Source organism: Macrotis lagotis, chromosome 1 (assembly GCF_037893015.1).
Source record: "Macrotis lagotis isolate mMagLag1 chromosome 1, bilby.v1.9.chrom.fasta, whole genome shotgun sequence".
NCBI classification, from domain to species: Eukaryota; Metazoa; Chordata; class Mammalia; order Peramelemorphia; family Peramelidae; genus Macrotis; species Macrotis lagotis.
The window spans coordinates 613,852,161-613,873,450 of record NC_133658.1 but is presented as its reverse complement, the minus strand read 5'-3'; positions in this window follow the sequence as shown (position 1 = coordinate 613,873,450).

The following is a 21,290-nucleotide window of genomic DNA, read 5'->3' as shown; positions in this document are numbered from 1 at the left end:
TGAGTCAAATACTATATCATTATTTGAGGTGATTGGAGTAGAAGATAAAAAGGAAGGAAGAAAACAAACATTCTTAAGAACCTATTATATACCAGGAAACAACCCTAGGAAGCAGGTTAGGGAAATGGATATATAAAGAGGTTAAATGATTTACCCAGGTGTCAGAAGCTGAATTCGAACTCTGGTTTATCCTGACTCCAGACAAAACATTAAATCAAGTGTTCCATCTAGTTGCCTTTGATAAAACTAAAAGAAAACAATTCTGTAGCTTATATTCTACCAGGAAAGGATATAACATGTATAAAAACAAATACAAAATATCTACAAGGTAATACTAATTTCAAAGTAGAAAGAATGCTAATATTGGTATCTGAGCTGTGTTTTGAAGAAGGCTACAGACTCTTCAAAGTAAAAGTGAGGAGAAAGGGTATTCTAGACATGGGGAACAACTTGTGGTCTGCTTCATCTCCTATCTCCTTACATTTTGCATATCATTCCTAAAATGTACTTCTTCCTCATGGTTTTTGTTCTAGTAGAATAAAAATTAGAATCCCTAATTTCCTTTTTTTTCAGTTCAAGCAATACCTCCTACATGAAACCTTTCTCCAACCCCCTAGTTATTAGTGCCTCCTTACCCCAAAATACCTTTTGTCTATTTTGTGTGTATTCCATACATGTTTATGTAATTCTCCACTACTATGTTTGATTCTAGTATGATGAGGCAGATTTCATAATGGTTCAAGTTTAGAGAAAGGATATCTTTGAAAGGGTAGTTGTAAAATGACTCATGATTATTTCTTTAGTTAGAAATAAAAAAAAAAGAAAGAACCAAAATGCTTTAATGATAGACTGAGGTGGAGAAGGGTTCAGATTTCAGACTTGTTCAAGGAAAAGTCATTCTCTCTCTGTTCCACTCTCTTCCACAGCTGTCCTAGAACTCATTCAGGGAACAAAGAGATATCATGAAATCTAAGGACAAGTTCAACCACAAGTGATGGTTAAAGAAAAATCTTTAACAGAATTGACTTTTATAGAATTAAAAAAAACATAATTAGAAATCAATATCTATTATAACTGTGAAATAAAGGAAGGGTATACAATCACATCCACTATATACATATATATATGTATTGTGTATATGTATATATATATATATATATATATGTTTATGTATGTATATGCTGTCTCTTTCAACAGAGCATAAGGGTAAATATGCAAATTACCCCTAGGTATATGGGACCATTTCCATTAGGTCTTATATTCCTGGGAAATAGCCACAGTAAAAGCATTCTAGACCCAATTTATTTTTAAAAAATGAATATTAAATTAAATTAATTTTTCAACTAAATTTCAAGATGCATGTCTACAGATAACCTCAGAAAACTGAGAGAGTTGGATATACAAAGGCAGTAGCAATGAAGGAGTCCTTATACATCTCAAGTCTCATCTGGTCATGAGATTTCTTTAACTTTAAATATTCGATTTATTTATCCCATCTAATATGCACACAAGCGTACATTTACATATAAATATACATGTTTGTATATCTAATCTCCTTGTTCCTCCCTTCAAAACCATACCTAATCCATCAAAGTTGGAAGAAAAAAATAAATATATACAGAAATATGTATATATAAAAATATAAATTAAATTTTAACAAAATATATTTTCTTCAATCTGCTATGTATCAGGTTTGGACCTGAAGGAAAGGAGCATGGGATGGATTCATTTGCTTCTCTTTAGTCATTCTTCTGGTATATATGATTTTTTAATATAATTTTATTTTAAAATGTCACACAAAATAAATCTTTTTTCTCCCTTTGCATTGAAAGATTTGTTTTGTTTTGGAGAGGAACAGCTTTTCAAGAGGTCACAGAAAATGTCAATGAAATAAGCAATATTCTTCCCAGCTGGCAGGCTTTTACCTTTGTACTCAGGAAGTTAAAAACACAGGACTAGGTACTAGGGATTTCCAGGTCCAAGTCTGGCCATCATATGACCTTTATCAACATATTTGCTTTCTCTGGGAATTTAGTTTTATTCATGTTGGTATCCTGGGCAACGAACGAAGTCAGTAAAGGGGGGGGTTGTTTGTTCTTTGTCTTATGTCTCTTAAACAAAAGAAGCAAATGGTCTGAATCATATTTAAAAACTCCTGAAATTTCACCTCCTGACAACTGCATCTTCACCTCTCACCACAGAGAGAGCTCCTGTATCTAAAGATAAGCATTGCTCAGAAAGAACAAAGAACTCAGAAGAAAGTGCAAATCAACCAAAGGGAGTGAATCTGGAGAGAGCCTGGCAGGTAGGTGGATCAGGGAACAAAAAAATCTATTTGATGTTTCTGTTAGCTCTAAACCAAGGAAATGGAATTAGAAAAAGAAACCATATGAGAAGATTCTTTGAAGAAGGTCATTTTGCTGATGCTAATAATAGCTACCATACATAAGGAGCAAAAAATAATCATTAAAAAATAGGAAAGGGAGTAGGCTGGGATCACTAACAGGTTGGTGATGCATTGAAAACTCCAGGTTAGGATGGCAGAACCATGGCTAACTCATCAACAGTAACTAGAGAGGGGTGGGCATTCAAAGTGCTTCCTTGAAAGGTTCATAGTCTTCAGGGAAGAGAATTGCCAGAAAGTTAAATGTCTACAGACTAAAGGAAAAGAATATAAATGAACTGTCCTTTCCTAAAGGCACTTCTTTAGGAGTTGGGGGAGGGAGTGGGGGGGGGGGAATTTTCAAAAGTCATGATCTGTAAAGTCATGATCAGGAACTACAAAAATTCTCCTCCCCATTTCCTATCAGCACCTTTGATCCTTCTACCTTCCTTAACTTACAATTTATTATCCTACCTTAATCAAAAGTCAGACATCAGGTGAAGAGCAAAAAAGTATTTGTGCGCGCACACACACACACACACACACACACACACACGAACATACTGAATAGACCATCTATTTACAAATGTTTATGCATAGTACTCCCAGATTTATATATCTGATCTTATCTTCCTCATGGTCTCCAAGGCTCTCATATTAGCATAATAATATAAACTTATTGCTAGAAGGGACCTCTGGTCATTAAGTACAATCTTTCCATTCTACAAATGAAGGCCCAGGAAGTTAAATGATTCATCCAAGTTTAAAAATATAAAAGACAGCATTTGAACCCATACCTTTTGACTTCAGAGTCAGTACAATCTGTACTACACCATTGATGCCATTATTATTACCTGCCTAAGGAACATCCTTCTGGATTTCCTTTCAGATTTGATATTTCCAAATCACAATCATCTCTGCCCCTCACCCTAAATCCAATACTTCCCTCCAAATTTCCCTATTTCTATTGAAAGTTCCACTTTCTTCCCATTCACCCAAGTTTTCACACTGGGATTCATCCTTGATTTCTTTCTCCCTTACAATTAATATCAGCCAATAACTAAATCCTACAAATTCCATTTATAGAACATCTCTTATATCCATTCCCCTTCTCTCTTTCAACCACTACCTTAGCTCAGCCCTAATCAGCTCTTACCTGGATTAAAGCAGCAATATCTCCTGGTTCTAGTCTCTTCCCTTTCCATTCCATCCTCCACACAACTGCCAAAATTCATCTTCCTAAAGCACTGGTCTGAACATTTGACTCCCCAACTTGGAAATCTGAAGTGATTCCTCATAAACTCTAGGATAAAATACAAATTCCTCCACCAGCTACCAGAAGCTCTTATGAATCTTATATATAATATATTACATAAAAATATTTCATATAACACATATATTTTACATAATATATAGTGTGCATATATGTACACTTCTTCAGCCCATATCAATCATTAAGTGCTCTCATCTAATGATGATGATGTTCTTTCTTTATTCTTTTTTTAATTTTTTTATTCTCATTTTGTACAAATGTTGTTTTTTACATTAATAAAATATACTTGTTTACAAGTAAACAAAATACCCCTCCCCCATGAATATAGATAGACTTGCTTGGGAAAAAAAGTAAAGGGGGGAGAAAAAAATTAAAATTAAAAAAATAATAGTAATAATTGTAGGTATGGCCTGGTGGTACAATGGACGAAGCACCAGCCCTGGAGCCACGAGCACCCCAGTCCATATCCAGCCTCGTAGACCCAATAATCACCCAGACATGTGACATGCAAGCCACCAGATCCCCACTGCCTTGCAAAAACCAAAAAGAAGAAAGAAAAAAAAGGACCCAAAATAAAATAAAATAGTAATAATAGTAGGGGTGGCTGGGTGGCAGACAGAGCATTGGCCCTTGAGCCAGGAGGACCTGGGTCCAAATCCGGCCCCAGACACCCAAAGATCACCCTGCTATGTGGCCCCAGGCAGGCCACCCAGCCCCACTTGCCCTGCACCCTCCCCCAAATAATAATAACCAAAAAATGTGCTTCAGTCTTTGTTCCAACACCATCAACTCTGTTGTGAGTGGATCACATTATTTATGATAAGTCCAACACAAAAGTTACTTCCATATTTTTCCAACGTTGCCATTGCTGATTGCAACTCCCTCCTTTCTTATTTTTCTGCTACCATGTACTCTATTTTCTCTCTCCTTTCACTCTGACTCTGCTGTAGAGTCGCTGACAGATCCCTGGTCCTGGGGCCAAGAAGCCCTGAGCCCCCATACCACCCCTTAGGCCCAGAATCCACCTGGCCCTATGGTCCTGGGCAGGCCATCCAATCCCAGCCCCTTGCAAGAAGTAAAAAAGAAAATGCGTTATATCTGAACACTGTGCCCCCATGGTCCATCCTCTCCTCCTTTATTCACATCCCCACCTCTTCCCCCTGCTCCCCCCCTCCTTCTTACTCCAGTTGTCTATACCCCATTGAGTATATTTGCTGTTTCCTCTCCTAGCCATCTCTGATGAGAGCGAAGGTTCCCTCATTCCCCCTTGCCTCCCCCCCTTCCATATCATTGCAATAGCTCATTGTAATAAAAAAATCTTATTATGTGAAATATCTTGAACTATTCCTGCTCAGCTTTTTCTTTCTCCCTTTCCATTTCCTTTCTTTTCCTATTGACTCCATTTTTACACCATATTTTATCTTCGAATTCAGCTTTCTCCTGTGCTTCAACTATAAAAGCTCCCTCTACCTGCTCTATTAACTGAGATGGTTCATATGAATATTATCAGTATCATTTTTCTATACATGCAGTTCATCCTCATTAAGTCCGTCATATTTACCCTCCTCTCCTCCAATCTCCATGCTTCACCTGAGTCCTGTATCTGAATATCAAACCTTCTGTTCAGCTCTGGCCATTCCAAAAGGAACCTTTGAAATTCCCCTGGATCATTGAAAGTCCATCTTTTTCCCTGGGAGAGGACATTCAGCCTTGCTGGGTAGTTCATTCTTGGCTGCATTCTAAGCTCTTTTGCCTTCCGGTATATTGTATTCCAAGCCCTATGAGCTTCCAATGTAGCTGCTGCTAAGTCCTGTGTGATCCTGACTGCAGCTCCATGATATTTGAACTGTGTCCTTCTGACTGCTTGTAATATTTTTCTCTTTGACTTGGGAGTTCTGGAACTTGGCTATAAAATTCCTGGGGGTTGTTTTTTGGGGATCTCTTTCTCAGGGGGATCGGTGGATTCTCTCCATTTCTATTTTGCCCTCTGCTTCTAGAATATCAGGGCAATTTTCCTGTAGTAATTCTTTGAAAATGACGTCAAGGCTCTTTTCCTGATCATGACTTTCAGGTATTCCAATAATTTTTAAATTATCTTTCCTAAGTCTGTTTTCCATATCAGTTGTTTTTTCAATGAGGTATTTCACATTTTCTTCTAATTTTTCATTTTTTTGGTTTTGAAGTATTGATTCCTGATTTCTGGTAAATTCATCAATCTCCCTGAGTTCTATTCTTTGTCTGAAGGATTTGTTCTTCTCAGAGAGTTTTCTTATCTCTTTTTCCATCTGGCCAATTTTGCTTTTTAAAGCATTCTTTTCCTCAATAACTTTTTGAACTGTTTTATCCATTTGACCTAAGCTGGTTTTTAGCATGCTATTTTCTTCAGCATTTTGGGGGGTTTCCTTGACTAAGCTGCTAACTTCATTTTCATGTTTTTCCTGCATCTCTCTCCTTTCTTTTCCCAGTTTTTCTTCCAACTCCCTCATTTGATTTTCAAAGTCTTTTTTGAACTCTATCATAGCCTGAGCCCAATTTCTGTTTTTCTTGGAGTCTTTAGATGCAGGAGCTTGTGCTTCCTCATGTTCAGACTGAGTATTTTGATCCTTCTTGGGCTCATTTGCAAAATATTTCTCAATGGTCTTCCTCTTGTTTCTTTGCTTGTTCATTTTCCCAGCCTAAGCCTGTTTTTTGGGGTGCTTCCTGAGCTTTTGGGACACTCCCACAAGGGTCTCAGTGTGTGAGGTTCTGTCCTCCCTCCTGGTCTGTGAATGAACATAAGCGCCCCCTTCTGCCACAGGCCGAGGTGGGGGACCCTGTTGTTCTATGGGGGCGCCTAAACTGGGATCAGCATGTGAATGTGGTCAGAGCCCCAGAGTCCTGTTCCAGGGACAGAGGACCAAGCTCTGCAGTCTCTCTCTTCACTCCCCTCCCTCAGCTCAATGGGCTCATGCCCTGGGGGCTCCTGCTTAGCAGTTCTGCCTGCTTCTGTTTCCCAGTCTGGGCTGCTGAAAGACCAAGCTGCTTGCTGTGTGCCCTGAGGGCTGGGCTCCACGTGCTCGCTTTGGCAGAGTTCCCCCGCTGTTCCCCCACTTTGTGCCCAGTGCTCCCCCGAGTGCAACTCAGGAGACACCCCCGCTGCTGTGAGCCACAGCTCCCAGCGCCCTGGGGCTGCATCCCGGAGGCTGAAGTTCTTGCGCTCTGGCGGGCCACCCCTGTGGCTGGCCGCCCCTCCAACCCCGGGGAGCAGAGCCTTTCTGCTCTTTTCCAGGTTACCTTGAGTAGGAGAACTGCCTCACTGGGTCCCTTTGTGTGTTCTGTTTCTCGAAAGTTTAGAGTCCTTAGCTTCTGAGTTTTTATCAGAGAGCGCCTAAGACTCGATCCCTTTATGTCGCCCCATTACACCATCCTTTCTTTATTCTTGAAGAAGATCATGACATCATTATGCACATGAATTTGGGGGTGGTGAAGGTGGTAATGTGCTAAGTCACCAGCCTCATTTTCTCTTCCAGAGTCATTTGGGTCCAGTAGTCTGATTTGAATGAAAATGACTGGAGACAGCCCTGGATGCCAGGCAAACAAGGTTAAGTGATTTCACCAAGGTCCAGCAGGTAATAAGTGTCTGAGGCTGGATTTGAACTCAGATTCTCTAATATTTCTAACTTAATGCACTGTCAGACCCTCTAACTCAGTATCAGGAAAACTGAATTCATTTTTTCCCAAAAGACAAAAATGCCAGCACTATCTTCTGAATTACTAAAATTAGAACATTAGATTCATGTTTCACTATTCCTTCTCACTTTGAACTTACCAGTCTCTCTTTTCATAGGAGAGCTAACTCTCTGAATATGCTCATGTTAACATTGCCACCATTGTTCCCTAGGACTTTGCACCAGAATCAAGCTTCCTTTTCTCAAGCATCATCAGTCCTTTCCTATTCACCAGCTCCTACCCCTCTGCCTACCAACACATTTTAGACCTCCTTAATGTTAAAAAGTCGAGCTTCAACTTATCTATGGTATCTATTTGCCATCCTATTTCATCTCTCTCTTTTCTTTTCTATGAAACTTATTGAGGAAAAAATACCTTATGGTTGCCTCTATTTTCTTATTTCCCAGTCTCTTCTCAACCCTGTTCAGTTTGGTTCCCATCCAAAACTCCCTACCAAAAGTCATTTGGGGCCATCAATGACTTTATAATCACCAAATTTAATGTCTTTCTATTTCTTGTCAAATGATAGAGAGTTTGGGGTTGGGGAAGAGTGCAGAGAGAGTAATTGCAGAGTACTGAAGTTGGAGTCAGGAAAGTCATAGGATTAGATTTAGAACTGGAGATGTCCTTAGAAGTTATGAATACCAAATCATTATTCTACAGATTAGAAAACATAAATACAAAGAGGTTATGTCTTTCTCAGGATCACTCAGCAAGTAAGTGGTTAAGCTAGAATTTGAATCTGGACTTTGTCACTTAATGGCTGTTAGCCTTTGTTTCCTTGCCTATAAAAAGAAAATAATTATAGCATTTATTGCACAGGTTATTGTGTTGATCCGGTGAAATAATGTTAAGTAATTTACAAAACTCTAAAGCATTATATAAAGCATAGCTATTTTTAGTTCCCATCCTCTTGATCTATATGCAATTCTCACCCAATCCTCTGAATAATCTCAAATTCTTTCACTTCAGATAAATTCTACTTTCCATCTATGTTTTGCAATCTGACTACTCTTATTCTGTCTTCTTTACCTGCTCATCACCCTCTTTCTGACCCCTTAATGAGGTCTCTTTCAATGATCTATCTTGGTCTTTTCTAGCTATTTTCTCCCTTGTGAATTTCCACAGTCTAAATAGATGACTTAAAAACTTATCTCTAATCCTATACTCTCTTATAATCTCCACATCATCAAGTCCCATGGCCTATTGAATATTTCCATTTTAGGTATTCAGCCATTTCAAACTTTACTGGTTTAAAATTTAGTTGCTATTGCTACTGCTATTGTTGCTGATGTCATTTTAATCTATTCAGGTTTGAAATCTATCTCCTTATTAGATTTCCAAGTCCTTGAGGAGGATTGTCTTATCCAAATTTTGTACCTTTATCCCTTCCTCTACCTAGCAAAGCAATAAGCATATGATAGATGCTCAATAAATATATTAGGTTATACTAGTCCCCTAGTTATACTAGTCCCCATTTTTACTTCTTATTTTTATGTCAGTATGCTTTTGCTCACAATACTCTATTTAGAATGGACACCTCACTCGTCCTCCCCCATTTCTGTTCACATCCTCCCATTCTCTACAAAGTTCAACTCCAAAATCATTGCCTCCATGAAAATTTCCATGAGGGTCCTAATCCCTTCCATCAAGAATCATTTTTTCTCAACATTCTCATAGTACTTTGGTCACTTTCCTTGCACATATTCATTCTTTCTTTTATTACAAACTAAACCAGTCCTCACTTAGATGAAAAAACTTGTTAGGACAAGTTCTGTATGTGTGTGTATGTTTACATGTGTGTTTGAAACTTTAGAGTCTAGCCAAGTGCACTGCATGATAAAGCAACTTAATAAATGTTTCTTAAATTGAATTGTGCTCTCACAATTTTCACAATCTCATATGATAAGTAATAAATTCACAATATACCTCCACCCTTAATAACATGCTTTTAAGGCATGACACTTTTGATGATTAAAGCTCAGTCAAATTCACTTAGGACTTTTTGTTTCTTTTAGGAAAAAATTAGAAAAATTCCTTAGTATGTTCCTTCAGAGGAATTTTGGTCAAAGTATACACCTTGCTGACACTGAATATTAAGGTAGAAGAAAAGCTAAATTCACTAAATTACCATCATGTTTATGACTTGGAAGGAAGGACTGAATGAACTAGAGAGATTTAAAATTAAAAAGAAATAAAAGGCATAATTTGATAAAATTTGAGGATTCAAAAAAACTGAACAAGTCACCTGTAATTACATTAAAAGATTATTGAGACTCACAAAAAAGTCATACTTTAAATATTGTTTGGAAAAGAGAAATCTGCTTCAATCTAATGAGCAACCATTTTGCTAGATCATTAATAAACAAAAAAAACAGTAATAAAATTGGAGTAACATCTCTTCATTTCCCATCAATTATTCTGTTTGGTTTCACCTCAAACACCATATCTGCTGTGTACTTTCTGCCCCACTTCACTACTTTTCAGCTTCCTTTTGTGAATTGAATTTCCCCAATAGATTGTAAACTCCTTGAGGGCAGGGATTTTGTTTTTCTTATTTGTATCCCAAAATTTTAGCATCATGCCTGGTTCATATTTGGAATTTAATATTTTTTGATTATTTGATTATTTTGAGTATTTGATTATTTTGATTATTTTGATTATTGACTAATTTTTGATATATTTTTTGATTATTGACTCTGTAATTACAAGTGCCTCAGAGAGACTGAGACAAAGACACAGTATGGTTCAAATAGCACCTCCTATCAATAACTTACAGTAGAGTCAGAAAGATCTATATCCAGTTCTTACTTCTGCTATTCTTTGAGTGTGTTATCTTGGTCAAGTCATTTACTCTTTCTGTAGTCTCAAGAAATTGAGGTTATAATTGCAGAACAGGTAAAAATACATAGTCTAAGCAAACTCCCTCTGCAAATATATATTGGGCCATGCAAGTGCATTTGAAGAGAGACTATAGTACAACTGGGCAAGTTGCCTAGCATTTCTTTGTGTCAATCAAGCAATAACTTTTCTAAAGCTCCTTCCATGTATTAAAATAAGAAGCACAGGAATACAAAAAGAGACAAAATATAGACTCTGTCCAAGGAGCATACAGTCTAATGGGGGAGACAACATGCACGCATACGTATATATACGCATATATATACATATATGTATGTATGTAGGCATATATATATGTTTGTGTGTGTGTGTGAGTGTGCATACACATTGAACAAGCTATATGCATAGGATATAATTGAGAAGAAGCACTAAAATTAAGAGAAGTTGGGAAAAGTTTAATGTAAAAGATGGAATTTTAGTTGGAACTTGAAAGAAACCAGAAAAGAAAAGTAGGCAGAGATGAGGATGGATAGCATTTTAAGCTTGGGGGCTAGTCACATAAAATGCCCAATGCCAGTGGATAGTGTTCTTATTAAAGAAAAAGGAAGTCAATTTTACTGAATCATAAAGTAAGGAGATTAGAAAGGTAGAAGAGGATTAGATTATAAAAAATCTTTTAAGGTCAGAGGATTTGATTCAAATCCTGTAGAAGAGAGTGAGTCACTGGAGTTTATTGAATAAGGGGAAACATTATCAGACTTAACTTTGGGAAAATCATTTTTCTTACTGAATGGAGTACAGATTGGAGTGGGAAAACTTCAAGAAGGCCAACCTATCAGAAAGATATTTGTTGCAAAGATAAAAATCAACAGGTCTTGGCAACAGATAGATTAAATGGGTGGGGTGTGGGTAATGGGGAGAGAGAAAGTGAAGAGCAAAGAATCACTCATAGATTGTGAGCCTGAGGGACTGGAAGCAAGGAATTGCCCTATACTGAAGTCAGAAAGGTATTTGGTGGGAAGGGTTTGGTGGAGTGGCAGAAAAATAATAAATTCCTTTCTGGATATGCTGAGTTTGTTGCCTATTGGAAATTGAGTAATTTGGATATGTGAGATTGGACATCTGCAAAGTTGGGCAAGATAGATAGATTTGAGAAATCTCAATATAAAGATAGTAGTCCATGAGAGCTAATGAAGAGAGGGTGATCAACAGTGTCAAAGAGAGATTAAAGAGAATAAGGATTGAAAAAAAGGCATTGGATTTGGTGATTAAAAAATTCTTAGGCACTTGGAAAGAATAGTATCAGTGAAATGAGAGTTGGAAGCTTGGTTATAAGGGGATCAGAAGAGACTGAGAGGAGAGAAAAATGGAAGGACCTATCGTAGACTATTCTTTAAGGAGTTTAGCTACTAAATGCAGAAGAGATCTATGATATTAGTTAACATATGTAAGGATCAAAGCAGGGGTTTTTCAGGATGGTGTAGACATAAGCATGTGCAAGCTGAAAAAATGGAAAGATTGAAAATCTGAAAGTGTAAGGATGAGAAAAGAGACAATCAAAAGAAAGAAACAGTCTGAATGGGATCACTAGTATTGGTTTTAGAAAATTATCTGGAGAATTGAAAGGTTTGATGTTTGGTCCATGGTTACATGCCTAGCATGAATCAGAAAGACTACTTGTATACATTTTTCTAAGTTTCAAGGCCAATCCTTTCCTACTATACTACATTTCTTATTATGTTATATGCTCGCTTTCCTAAATTAAATTTTGACTGAATGAAGCCATATTCAGTGGTGCATAATTTGCTTCAATGCTTTATTAGAACCCCTGAAATAATAAGTCACATTAGAACAAAGGGTACTACTACTGTATATTTTCTACCTTACATTTTCTAAATCACCTTAAAAGAATGTGATCATAAAAGAAGATGGGCTGGCATTTTATTGTGAAAAAAAATAGATGGACAATCTTAGAACTGCCCTAGTGCCCATGAAATATGAAAGGAAAAAAGTATAGAGGAAGCAACTTTGGGTAGATCTTATTGAGGAAGAATCATTTAAAAGAAAAAAGAATGAATAAATAGCATATTATTACTAATAGAGGAAATGTCCACATTTATTATATTATAGATTCATTGAAATACTGCAGCTTATTTTCCAGATCAGCATAATTCAAAGTGTACTTTTTATTTACTTTAACTCTTCCTTTCAAAAGGTCTATTTATGAATTTCAAAATGTTAGTATTAAGGCACACGATGTAGAAGAAATCAACAGAAAGCAAAGCATTTGTACAGGGTTTGATAGCTATATTAGGTATACTCCATTATGGTCATTCATCATAAGTGGGAAACTATATTTCATCATTCTCACAGAATGGTGAGTGATTTTTTTAATTTAGTATTTTATTTTTTCCCAATTACATGTAAAGACAATTTTTAACTTTTAAAATAATTTTGGGGGGTGACTAGGTGGAGCAGTGTATAGAGCAACTGGCCCTGGAGTTGAGTACCTGAGTTCAAATCCAACCTCAGACACTTAATAATTACCTAGCTGTGTGGCCTTGGGCAAACCACTTAACCCCATTGCCTTGTAAAAATCTAAAAAAATAATCTAAAAAATTTTTTTTATTTCCTGCACATCGTTCCCCACATCCTCCCCCACCATAATAAGTTAAGTAATTTGATATAGGTTATTATCTGTACAATTATGTAAAACATATTTCTATATCAGACATGTCATGGAAGAAGAATGTGAACAAAAGAGAAAAATGTATACCCCCAAAAATGACAAATGAGATACTTCAATATGCATTTAGACTCTATCAGTTGTATCTTCAGTATATGGAAAGCAATTTTCATAATTAGTTCATTGGAATGGTCTTGAATCATTGTGTTTCTGAGAATAACTAAGTCATTCAAAGTTGTTTATACTATAATATTAAAGGCAGGTAAGTGGCACAGTGCATAGAGCACTGGTCTTGGAGTCAGGAAGATGGGATTTTGAATCCAGTCCCAGACACTTACCACTTACTTGCTATGTCCTTGGGTAAGTCACTTTATACTGACTGCCTCACATCCAGGGCCATTTCCAGTTGTCCAGATTCATATCTGGTCACTGGATCCAGATGGCTCTGGAGGAGAAAGTGAGGTTGGTGACTAAGCACAGCACTCCCTCTCTCAAATCAAAGTTCATGTGTTTATCATGGCATTACCTCCCTGATGTTGTAGTCTTCTTTGGAAACCAAGATCTTACGATATTGCTGTTACTGTGTACAATGTTCTCCTGACAAAAAAATTATCAGTCTTTATTTATTATTTAAATATTTTATTTATTTATTATTCTAACTACATGCAAAGGTACTTTTCAACAATTTTGAGAGTAACATTTTTCTCCCTTCCTTCCCTCCCCCCAACAGAATGCAATCTAATATAAGTTATATAACTATGCTAAACATAGATCCATATTAATCATATTATTAAGGAAGAATCTAATAAAATTTAAAAAATAGGGAGGAAAAAAGATGCAATATGTAAAACAACTTTTAAAAATTGAAGATAGTAAGATTTGGTCTTCATTCAAATTCCACAGTTCCTTCTCTGGATATAGATGGTATTTTCCTTCACAAGGCTCTTAGAATTATCTTAAATTTTGTATTACTGAAATGAGCAAGTCTCTCACAGATGATCATCACCCAATATTTCTGTTAGTTTATATGATGTTCTTCTGATTCTGCTTATTTCACTTAGCATCAGTTCATCCAAGTCAGTCCAGGTTATTCTACAATCCTGTCCTTCATGATTTCTTATAGAATAATAATGTTACATCACATTCATAAGCCACAATTTATTTGTTCAGTCATTTCCCCAATTAATTTCCAATTCTTTGCCACTTTAAAAAGAGTTGCTATAAATATTTTTATACACATGGGTTCTCACTCTTTTTTTGTGGTCTCTTGGGGATACAGACCTAGTAGTGGTATTGTTGGTATGCATAGTTTTATTGCCTTTGATCATAAAGAATGATCAGTCTTAACACGGTGACAGGACAAACAGAAAACAAACTAACCCTAACCTAAGATAACCAATCTTCCCAAAATACATAGCACTGCACTTTGTCCACAGCAGATCATTAATATGTTAACCATGCTTTCACCACTCAGCATGTCTCCAATGCCCCTTCAAACATTTATAGAATTCCCTGTAGAATTCTGATACTTTTGAATTTGGACCAAATGCATTTCCCTAAAGTTATTCAATTCCTTTTAACTTTATGATATTCTACAGGACAACAAAAAGTTAATTCTTCGTTTCTGTTAAAAACAAAGATGAAAAAGCTAAGATACTAACTAGATGGAATTTGTATTAGCTGCCTAGAAAGATTTTCTGATTGTTCAAATTTGAGACTTAGAACATCATACTTCACACGACTGCTTGAATACAGTATGAATCATATAAATGTTTCTTGAATTTAACACAATACTAAAGAAATTTGTAGAGACTCCTTGTAGGATATTTTTTAAAAAATATTTTTGAGATTCATTGGAACCAGGCAAATTTAATGAACTTTTATGCATCGGCCACCACAGAAGTCTTGATTTGAGGTACAGTGTCACCATTCTGATATAATTGCTTTATCACCACACTTTAATTTCCCCAGAAACTTCCAATATTGGCCTTTAGATGTTTGCGTCTCAATTTTCAGTCCTACCATTCATCACTTAATTCCAAGTTTCTTGACACCAATGGTGGACTTCCTTCCCAGTGTCTTCTGTGAAGTTAGCATGCAACTCTTTAAAGAAGAGTTATTTTGCACTAATCACCACAAGGACCAATTCTAGATTTGTAAATAGAAAAAGGAGGAACTTAAAAGTTTGCAGAAGACTTGGAACTTCCCCATGTTCTTCCAGGCAATGAACTTCTGCCCTTATGTGATTACATCATTTCTTCTAATCTCAACTTCACCCCTGAAATCTGACAAGTCAGTCTTGACTGTCTAGATAAGACTGAAAAAGTTCAAGGTCTGGGTTTCCTTTTCATGGTAGATTCAATTTGCCAAGCCTCTCTCAGACCTTCTAGAACCAGTTTTCCAGTCCTTGTTACAAGTGCTAGTGGGTGATCAAGTACATAGGTGACACTTCAATACATCAAAGGAACTTTAATCTCATCAATCCATTGTAAAACATACCCCATTTACCTTAATATTCACATTATTACTTCAATATTTTATTTATACCAGTGGAACACTAAGAATTTTCATTTTTTATCCCTTAATCTTAATCACTTAACTGGCCTATCTCTGTTTGTAGTTCTTAATATCCATGGTGATATCTTTTTTTTTTTTTACCATTTATTCAATAGCACTTCTTCAACCTAAAGCCACTTTACATCATCCTACTGGTCCTTAGGACAGATGTAGTTTTGATTTGCCTGAGAGCATGGTATTACCGTATGACTATGAATCTCCCACATGAAAGATTCATAGTCATATAGTCAGTCACACTGAATACTGGCATTAAAAAAAAAAAGATAGACTTTTGCTACAGACAGATCTTAGGATAATGGAAAGTGTTTTGCGATTTCACAAATGCAACCCAGTTTTCCTCCTCCTATTTACTTCTTAACGTAGTCTATCATGTTCATTGTGACTCTCTAACATGTATGTATATGTATATTTGTTTATATATATACATATATATTCATATATGCTAAACCAATGAATTGCATTCCATGATCTAGGGATGTATTTTCCTATCCAATTTCCTCTTTAAATGACTTATCCAATCTCTCTTTTTAAAAATTTTTTATTTATTTAAGGCAATGGGGTGTTAAGTGACTTGGTCAAGAGCACACAGCTAGGCAAATAATAAATATCTGAGGCCAGATTTGAACTCAGGTACTCCTTACTCCAGGGCCAGTGCTCTATCCACTGTGCCACCAAGCTGTCCCTTAGTCCAATCTCTTTTTGAGTGAACTCAAAATTTAATTCCCATTGTGTCCCAAGGTTCATTGAGATCAACACAATGTCACCTGAAAATGGTATTATCTGGAAACCTTCCAGGTCAAATCTACTGTAGAATTATAGAATGAGATAATTAGCACTAAAAAATTATTTATAGGTCCCTCATTTCACAAATGAAGAAACTGACTCCAAAGGAGATTAAATGACTTGATCAAATCATATTGGTAGAAAGTAGCAGAGTGAGGATTCTGAGACCAGATTCTCTGATGACAAATTCCACAGTTTTTCACTATACCATGCATATAGTTCCCACAAGTTTCCATACAGCATGATCTCAAGAACTTTTACAAATCCATCTTCCCTCTTCTAAACATTTTATAGTTTTCTATGTCTTTTCTAAAATGTTGCCTTACAATACTTCCAACATGATCTGGCTAGACAAGACCATAAGGGATTTGTAAACAATCTGGTTGCCTAGAAAAATAATGTTTTATTTAAATTTTGTGAAAGACATTTTCATGACATTGCTAAATATTTTAAAAGAGCTTATCTCCATGTGGTTTGATCACCTGTTGCTGATAACTGTTGAAACAAGTTATCTCTGTTATACTTCTCAAGGAATTCTGTTCAATTTTAATATATTCATAGGAGACACCTTGTTAGAGAAGAGCCCCCAAGGCTGCACTTCGATTCCAGTGACTTTATCTAAATTTAATCAGCTTAAGTATTCTTCCTCACATCTCTCAGGCTAAAAACTTGGAGTTTTCTTTGACTTTTCCCTGTCCTTCATGCTACATAGCTAGTAAGCAGCAAAATCCTATTATTACTTTCATCTAAATGTCTCTCCAATTCACCCTTTCTTCTCCATTCTCAGTGGGCTTTCTCCTTATTATTGATTCTTTCTCCAGATATCTGAATTACCACCACTTTGTAGCTTGTTTCTCAGATATCAGTCTTTTGCCCATCCATTCTAAACACTGCCACAAAGCTAGTCATCCTAAAACACTTATTTCATCATGTCACTCCCTTACAGATGACTCTACAACTGTTCCCTACTTCGTACTCAATAAAGTACAAGTTTTCCTTACGGTCTCTTTAAAGCACTATCCTCTTACTCTATGTGCTTTGTCATTCAAATATTATTTTCCCTTTTTTGTTGTCTCATTAATGTCTTTTGCTAACGCAGTGATTTCTCCTTAATCTTGTGAAATTCTAACATTTATAAAGGCCTTGAACTTCTTTCAGTTCTATTATCAATTTCTCAACCCCTTACCAATTATGTTTACTCTAATTTTAGGTGTCAGAAATAAAGGTCTATTTAACTATTCGACATCAATTAATATTTAATACAAAGGGATATTTGTTCAGTCCAAACATCACCCCCCCTCCAACATCTAGGAATAGACTCTCATATGTATTCCATTCAGTTCCTATGTAGCAGTGTTCATGTCCACCAAGTTGATGTGCAAATGTGCCATTACTGTTTGAAAAGTTCCTGTCTCATCTACCTATGATCTGGAGCCTCAATGGTCACTCCCAAAGATCTCAATCTGCTTCTTCAGATCTTTATGCTCTGCTGTCTGTGAAGCCTGAGTCCAGAATGCTGAGTTGTCAGGGTGTCCTCCTGACTTTTGGAAACTCACTTTCAGCCTGTTTGACCCAAAACAGAAAAGAGTCAATGAATAAAGCAAGGACAAAGGAACATTTCTTGTGACATCATGGATTCAGAGGGAAGAAAGAACCAAGTTTCTAACCTTTCCATATTTCTCATTGTGAATGGAGTCACACCACTGGAGCAAAAATAGCCAGAAAAAATGGCAAAAATTGACTCACGCTCTTTGAAAACCTCTTTAGCTAATCAGAGCCTCTCATTCACACACGTTTAACCAAGCAGAACCGTTTAACCAAGCAGAACCAATTAAAGAATATCTACATAGTCTCTCCAAGACATTTCCACTGTGCATTATCATGACTCCTGGTAACAGGATCCTAGTCTTCTCTGTGCGAAAAGACTTTATTCTTATATTAAAGAAAAACAATTAAGCAAAAGCAACACAGCAACTATATTTGACAGCACAGACTCGATTTTATATCCACCAAAATAATGGGGACTCACTTCTTCTAAGAAAGCTGAGTCAAACTTCAATTTTCAAAAGAAGTAACTGAGGCACAGGACACTCACAGTCATAGATTTAGAATGAAAAGGGATCTTAGACAGTTTTTTTCAGTTTAAACCCATTATAAAGATAAGAAAACTCAGGCACCAGTTGGTTAAGTAATTTACTCAAGGCCTACAGATGAATCACAAATGGAAATTTTGAACCAAGATCTTCTGTCTCTTGATCTGACAATAAGATCCAATCAGCACACAAGTGGTAAGAATCAGATTAAAACCCATTATGTCTGAACTCTGATTCAGTTCTTGTGCTCTTTCAACTATATATAATATATATATATATATATATATATATATATGTATATATACCTTGTTGCCTTTCTTACAAAAGGCATAATAAGTGGTTTGTTTAGCTCTACATCCCAGTCCATTTCACTCAGTAGGTTCGGGGAAGGAAGCTCCATTTCCAGACAGCCTTTTGTGGGCCACTGACTGGGCTTGGAACATTTAGAGGCAGATTTTACTAACCCCTGCCAAGGACTCATCCATTATAACTCCAGGAGAAAGCCTCGGGTAGAGCAGCAGCCATAACTAAGAGATTTCTTTGTCCTGCTCTTGTTCCTCTGGGCTATGGATTGTTGCTCTTTTCCTCCCAATGGAAAATAGAAGATCAATAGGCATGTCATTGGGTCCAGACAAATGGCTTGATTGCTTAGAAAACAAATTACTTTGACTATTTGTCCCTTCCTTTTCCAGGCTTTTATCTTTGTCACACTCCCCATCTTCCTTGCACCTGAGGGTGCTTTCCTATTTCTGTCATCAAATTATTTTCTGGCTTCTAAATATCTGGAGAAAATTGATTTTATTATCTCCATTTTGTTAAATAAAAATGCTGGGACCAAATTAATTTTCAGCAAAGTAATCTATCCTTAAGTCACTGTCACCTTGTCTAATCTCTACAGGTTAACCTCTTGATGTTTGCAAATCTTCTATCCCCTTGGGTAAGGACCAAACTGCCCCTCTTGAAAGAGATAACAGTGGATCGAACAATTATCCTCATCCTCATCTTCATCTTCATCCTAATTATAAATTTATTCAGGGTATGATCATAAGATGCTAGATAAAGCAAGTAGAATAGCCTGAAGCAACATAAGAAGTGATGAATGAAATTAGTGAGACATCAAATTATAGATGATTTAATGAAAAGAGGACTAGATTTAAAAGTCATGCAAATTCTCTTCTAATCTCAGTTGTGCTACTAAACTAGTTCATTTATCCTGCCTGAGATTTGCTTTTTTTTAATTTGTAAAATCAAGAACTCAGACTAGGTCCCTTTCACTTACTAATTCTTCATTTCTATGAGCTATAAAATATGTATAATCATATTTGTTCTACCTACCCTACCTCATAGAGATGTCGCAGAGAGAAAAATAAAGTGAAAACACTTGGAAAATATAATTAAATGCCATATATTAGATGTAATGTATTATTGTCATAATTATATGATTAAATCCCAACTGAGTACCAAAGATTCTAAGAAATATAGGAATCCTTCCAATGTAACTTAGTAGGGGAGTAGACAGCAATGAGCAAGTCATTTGGAAACTGCTCTTATTTTCAAGTCTAAGATGCTGCCTAGGGATCCAGAGCTATGAGTAAAAGGTGAGTGAAACAGTGAGAGTGAATTTGTCAATATAAGGCAATTGTATGATTAAGCTAAGATGACCTTACTGTTTGTGGCTTCTATGCTAATGTACTAGAATCACAAATAATCCTTATTGTTTAAACTAAACTATATTCCTTCAGAATGCTTACCTCTGGTCTTCATTCTCCTTGTCTATACCATCATAAACCATTAGGGAAGGCACAACATTTTGGCCATCCTTTTTAAAATGTGCAACAGTTGGTTCATGTTAATCCATCAATAATTGAGGGTAGAAGAGAGAGGAATAATGGTGACTTTTTTAAAGATATGAATTCAACAAATAAAGTTAGAAGTTATTATTTATTTCATATAATCTATAAATAAGAAACAACCTCAAAGGCCAATTAGTGGGCATGAGACAGGAATCTCTTCTCCAGTGTTTTTGATGGGTTATATCCTACCTATGCTTGAATAGGGTCAGAGGTGAAAAACTCACTACTTTTCAAGGCAACTGTTTCCATTACTAGATAGTTCATAATTGGCCCTAGTTCTCTTAAAACAGAATATTTCTATTCCCTCTTCTTTATGATATGTCTTCATGAAAGAAGTAGAAGACAGTCAATGACTTGTAAAGTAGTTTTTCACCTCTGACCTTATTGAAGCATAGGTAGGATATATACTACTCTTCTCCAAATTCAAAAATTCTAGTTCACTCAAATAATCTATCATTTTCAGTTTTCAAAAGAGGTAACTGAGCCACAGAGCAATCAGAGGATCATATCCTCCAAATCGTATCTAGGGATTCACATCATGCAAGAGCAAAGGGACAAATTCATTTAGTCTGAGGGTCATTACTAGCAAAACTCCTTTAAGATAAAAAAAAAACTCTTTCGAGCTAAATACACCCTGGAAACAGACTGCAATTTTACCCAGCCTGTAATTTATATCACGAACAAAATGGCTACCCCCTGGATCCTGTACTTCACAATCCAGGATGAGAAAGATATTGCCTCAGAAATCATCCACACTGTCCTGATGCTGACTTTTATTCTCCATTGGGTGCTTTTTAGATTGTATTTTACTACCTGTGTCAGAGACCAATACTGGTCAAGACTTATTACTCACCAATGAGCTGTAAAGAGAGTGCTGAAAAGGGCATTGGAGGCTCCTGCAAATATACATCACCCTATGTGAGGCTCAGATGTCCGTAGCCAGGGCGTTTATTAGCATTAGGCTTTCATTACTGCCCTTTCAGCTTTACTTCCAGGCATCCCATTTCAGCTCAAGCCTTGGGGCATATCAAGGTGCCCAGAAGTTCAAGAATCCTGGGAACACTGCTGATCTTGTTTATAAAGACCCCAAACC